Source organism: Aedes albopictus, chromosome 2 (assembly GCF_035046485.1).
Source record: "Aedes albopictus strain Foshan chromosome 2, AalbF5, whole genome shotgun sequence".
Taxonomy (NCBI): domain Eukaryota; kingdom Metazoa; phylum Arthropoda; class Insecta; order Diptera; family Culicidae; genus Aedes; species Aedes albopictus.
The window spans coordinates 347,389,723-347,395,722 of NC_085137.1; the positions used below are offsets into that span (position 1 = coordinate 347,389,723).

The 6,000-nt window shown below is 36.4% G+C and overlaps 1 protein-coding gene across 1 annotated transcript in view; it reads right to left on the minus strand.

Moving 5' to 3' along the window:
* The window catches only part of LOC134287221 (cell adhesion molecule Dscam2-like), a 452,041-nt gene extending 446,249 nt beyond the window's left edge, over positions 1-5,792 (minus strand). The window contains exon 1 of the mRNA XM_062848896.1: positions 5,000-5,792. The gene's annotated coding sequence lies outside the window, so the exon portion shown is untranslated. The remainder of the gene's footprint in view (positions 1-4,999) is intronic.
* Positions 5,793-6,000: the final 208 nt, after the last annotated feature.

Sequence of the window (6,000 nt, forward strand, 5' to 3'; positions counted from 1 at the left end):
TACAGTAAACATGTTAGTCGGGTTTTTTCATGGAGTTTTACAGAAACTCTTTAAAAAATAACAAAACTACAGGGATTCTATCGGAAATTCGTCCAAGAGCTCCATGGGAAAATCCTTCTAGGATTCCTACAGAAATTCTTAAACGATTTTGTTTTGGAATTTGCTCCTGTGGCTGAAATTGCAATGCTTGGAAAAATTCTTGAAAAAATCTCCGAAGGAAATTCTAAAAAAAATCCCTGGATAATTGTCTCAAACAATCTGAAAAAAAAAAATATTATAACTGGAGATTTCATGAAATTCATGAAATTTATCTGGATTCTTGAACAAAAATTCCTAGAAAAGTACTTAAAGAAATCAAGGAAGAGACTCTTTAAGATATCTCCCTCAATTTTAGAGAAAAAAGAAAGAAACTTCTTGAGGAACTCTGAAAGTTATTTCAAGCAAAAATTATTTGAGATATTTCTGAGAGGAGTCCTGCAGATATCAGTGGAGAAATTTTAAAAAGGAATCTCTTAAAATGTGTTCAAAAATTCCTGCAGAAATGACAGACAAGGGTACTGGTGGAATTCCTGTATTAATCCACCAATAAATTTCTGAGGAATCCCTGGAGGAACTTTCAAATGAATCCTTATAAAAACTCCTGGAAATATATCTGAAGGAATTTTTAGAAGAACTTCTTATGCAATTTCTTAAGGGATCATTGCATTTAAATCGTTTTAGACAAAAAAATCTCAAACAAACAAAACGCATCCTGGAAAAAAAATTAGAGAGCATCTGAATGATCTTTTGAAAAAAAAATGTTTGTTCAGAAAAAATCTTTGAAAGGGTACCTGAATGAAAAGGAGAACCCTCTGCAGGTGTAATGGGGGGATTTATTGATACATTCTTTAAAAATTCCCAAGGAATAGATTCTGGAGTAATTTCTATGGGAATTGCTGAGAGAATCGTTGGAGTTCTCAAACATTTCCGGAAAAAATATGAAGGAATCCAAGGTATCCTAAGGCCCTAAACAATCCCTCGAGGAATACCTGGAGGAACCTCTGGCGAAACGTTTTGAGAATTTTCTAGTGAAAATTCTAAGTTAATGCCTAAAGGAATCTCTGAATATATGGAACAAGACTTAAGGAAATTCTGAAAATATTTGAACAATTATTGCTGAAAGAGTAAAAGCAATAAATCAGTTTTTCCAAAGAAAATACCTAGATGGAATGAATGAATTTCTGAATCTTCAAATCTCTGTATTTTTTTTTTCTGGAATTGCATCTTTGGCAAAATACTTTGGAAAATTCCTTAAAAATTCTTGGAAACATTTCTTAAATTCTTGAAAGATTTCCATAAGAATTTTGATGGGAATTTCTTACAGAAATGTGTTCAGAAACATATTAAAAATATAACGATTGAAGAAATTTCCTTAATAACCGTTAAAGGAATCCCAGGAAGCATTTTTAAATGAACCTTGCTTGAATCAATCTAGGAAATCCTACGAGAATCTTCTTAAACATTTTGATAAATCCCTAAAAAATCCGTAAAACAATTTCTGGCGGTATCCCTGAAGGGAATCATGCAACAGTACAGGGGAAGAAATAAATTCTAAATTCTGGAAGACTTTTTGGAGGGATCTTTAGAAGAGTTATTGCTCAACTCAAACTTCAGTCATTTGAACTCATTCCTATGTGGGTTTATCTGTATAGGAGGCGCTGAGATTTGGAAAGTTTGAGTAACCAGCTCTGATTTTACCATAACAGCACTGGTTACACTCAGAGTTGGCCTCAAATAATTCGCGTCCAAGCTGAATCATACGACAAACTGAAACTGGCAACACTGCCTTGATAGAATAAATAAATTAGAAGTGAATAGAGCATTGTTAGTTGAGGACGTAGTTCTGCAGGAAGTGCGAAGTCAAATACCAAAACCATTGAAGCTGCTAAGATGAAAGCTGCTATCAATTATTGGTTTATCGCACCATAGATGACTACTCTCCACAACACCTGCCTAAAATACCCATCGTCACCCTATTTCAACTATAAAAACTATTATCTTACATTCTCACTAGAAGAAAGTGTGGTTTAGTTATTTATTAAATACATAGTTATGAGATTATGCAATCTTCAATTCACAGTTACAACATGGTTCTTAAGGTGAGATGATTTCTAAATACTATGAAGTAGGCCATGGTGTTTGAAGAACCATTATTAGTCCAATAACCAAAAAGAGAGGTTATCGAAATACCACAGGGGCGACGAACGTACCTGCGTTTACTCTGGGTCGAATTTCGTATGGCAATGGATTAATATTATCGAAATGGAGGACTGCATAAGCGTTGATTCGATTCGCTGGGTCAGGTTGTTAACAAATAAAAGTTCACCTGAATCATTAGCGTTGGAAACAATGCCTAAAACGGGAACTTATGTATGAAACAGCTTTACCGTATACGGTATTGCGACGAATTCGATCTGTTGGGTTCGGCCGTCGAATAAAAGGTGCCACAATAGTTTAAAAAGTAAGAAAAGTATGAAAAATAAAATTGATACCTTTTGATGAACCTACACAGATAAAAATAATGAGATTTACACGTCATGTAAATTTCATGTTAGTCATGTAAACTTATTGTTATGATGGTTTACATGATATATCATGTAAATTTGTGTTATATGCCATGTAAATACTCAGAGTCATGCTGAATTACATGACATATGATGGAAGTTTACATGACATTTCATTACATGTCATGTAAACTTCTGTGATATACCACGCTCCAATTATGTGCATCATATGTCATAGAATTTTCCACTCTTTTTTCTATCTGTGTCGTTAAAACTGTGAGTTATTCCGACATATCATAGCGGTGGTCAATGCCCTCTTAAGCTACAGTTTAAAGGCGTGAGTATTTAGCATGGCCATGCTGAGGGTAACGAGTTTGATTCCTTGTCAGACCTGGAACTTTTCGTGAAGGAAACTTCCTTGGGCATAGATTATCTTCGTGCCTGCCATTCAATATACACATGCAACATGGTAATTGGCAGATGAAGCTCTCAAGTAATACCTGTGGAAGTGCGAATAGAACACTAAGCTATATTCCATTCTGAGAACTTTTCCTTATGATTGACAATTCAGAAAAAAACCGCTGGGCCTTGTAAACAATAGAACCTAGTAGTATGTTTGAGAATTTTTTTTGTTTTTGAAATTATCGTACACTAAGTAAGTTGTTCACTCAAAATACGACTTTTCAACAGAAATCTCGGACAAAAATTTCCACTATTGAAAAAAATCGGTTGGAAAAGTAGGAAAACCCATTTAAGAGGTCTAGAAAAATTTTAAAAAAATTGGAAGGGAATTTCATAAAAGCCATATTCTGTGAAATTTTCAATGACCAATTTTGTGGAAATTATTCAGATGTTGGTTAATTTTCGACCATCTTGATTATTAATTTGCACAAACATAATCATTACTTAGGAACAAAAAAAGCACATCTTGAAAATTTTACAAAATTTATCGTGTGGGGTATTACAATTCAGTAAAAAAAATTGAAGAATTTTTCCGGACTTTCTAAATAGTTTTTCTGACTTATAACCCGATTTCCCGCACAGCAGACAGCGGAAAATTGTGTTGAAACTATGCTACGTTTTTATTTTATGATGTTTAAAAAAACGGCTCATATAGCACATTTGGACATTTTCCACAAAATTGGTCCTAACTCAGGAACGGAGAAAAAAACACATCTTGAAAATTTCACAGGATATAGCTAATGTAATCCCGTTCGAAAAATATTTTTCTATAATGTTTTCGGACTTCGTTAATAGTTCTTCCGACTTTTTCAACTGATTTTCCTCAACATTGGAAAATTTTGTGGAAAACAATTTTCAGTTTGTATTGGTTTTCATTTACTGAGAAAATTTGGTTTTGATTTCACAAAAAAATGCTTCTACGATGCTTCGTTCTTGAGGTTATAATTTTCAAAAGTAGGTGGTTTCCGTGGAAAATTTTTGTTTTCCTCTGAACAAAAAAGCTGTAAATTAGGTTAAACAGGTTAAGAAAAAAAAATAAATGACTGCTGGAAGTCCTGGAAGACTATTTGACAAAACTGGAGCGGGAATATCAGGCAACAGTTTTGGCTAAAATCATGACGAATGTGATTGATCGTTCATTAAGAGAATTCACTAAACACCATAAATCGCTGTATTAAATCTTGTGCTGTTTAAACGTCACGATCAGCAAAGCATTACATATTTGATTATTTCACTCGTAAATATACGTTTGAAACGTTCCAAACGGCAGAAAATTTGTGCTTACGTAGCTGTTTATGTTCAATGAATCCCTTTATTATGTCTATTAAGTTTAAAGTATGTTTCAGTGAATTCCCCAAAATAGTTAGTTTAGAAAAAAAACATTTTACTTGTTGGATCGGGTATCTGTCAATTAGTACAGTTCTAAGTTCCATTTTCATATAAAACTATAGGTAACTTGTGTAGTCCACGATCGTGCAATTTTTTGCAATAAAAAGAAATAAGAAATGTATGTCAAATGAGGTTAATTATTATTCGAAATTCGAAATTTTCGCGAAATATATTTAAATGAAAGAATAATTCACACCATGAATACAGCATTTCAACATTGTAAAATCAAACATATTAAATACTCGGTAGATCCCGACGGTGTAAACCTAGGTGTAAACTACATATTTTGCTTAACGTTCAAGGCACCATATTCTCACTGACAATAATTGACAATTATTGTTCTCGAACTTCTCATAGGCCTGTTTTGCCTAGTAAAAGCTGTCAAGAAAAGTGTAGTCAAAAAATAGGTATAAGACTAATCATTACAGACACTATGTATGCTTAGAAAAAAATGAAATTAAATTAGTTTTTACCCAATGATATCCACCCCCACTGTTCTATACTGTAGTTAACCTTTGGCCTTGGATTCTTCACTGTAATCGATGCAATTTGATGCATACACAATCGGAATGCTCCATGCATAATTCACATTTGATAAAATCTACCTTCCACAGCATGTTTTGTCGTCTCACTGATACAACTTTCCTGTGTCTAAATTCCAAGATGCACCCAGTTTCATTCACAAATAGAACGTTGCACCCTGACTAGCTGGCTGGCGGCGACATCGACGGTGGAAAATATCTTCCTCGAGCCCACCCACGACCAAAATCTGCACTAGAAACTGGCACACAAATTGCACACCTCTTCTCGTCGCACCTTCAGATTCACACTGCACTCTAGGTACTGGCAAGCGACCGTGAAGCAAATCCGCACACAGTTCACAGACGGGCAAAATTTTGGCGCTTTTCGTCGTATGTTTCACTTTTCCTTTTCGGCCGCGCTTTCTCCTCAGACAATTTTCTTCTTATTGGAACACACAACGTCGTCTCGCCACAGACGCCCCCATCTAACGCCCATCCAGCATCCCATAGCTAGTGAGTTTTCCACCCTTGTGCTTTGCACAGAGTTGCACTCAGAACACTTCTAGGAAAAGCTCCCCTTCCGGATGCAAAATCCGTCGGTCGGCCTGCAGTCGGAAAGAGACCAACGACGACGATGACGGCGACGGCCCTCATCCCCTCACTCGTTCGCACACATTGTTTCGACGGGAGGCGACCACTTCAGATCTTCTTCAGCTTCTTATTCCTTTTCTCATTCACCACACTGCAGCAGCAGCAGCAGCACCAGCATAGGCTTATAAACTTGGGGGACTGCACAAGTGGGTGGCGGCAGCGAGAAACCGGCCCTCGACACACACAGGATTCAACCCGATGGCATTGCGATAAACCGAACACCTCAACGAACACTCACCAACTGAACCGACGGTTCAGAGTGCAGTCGTGTCCTGGTCGAGTCCGTGGGGTGGTGAATTTTGGTCCTGTATCGTGTGTAGGGCGAGAGCGGCTTTTACTCGCATGCTCTGGAAAACTTTCGGCGGTGCAGTGGATGCAAGGATATGCAACTGTGACGATGAGAGTGATCTTTTTGTGGTGGGTGGGAAATTGAG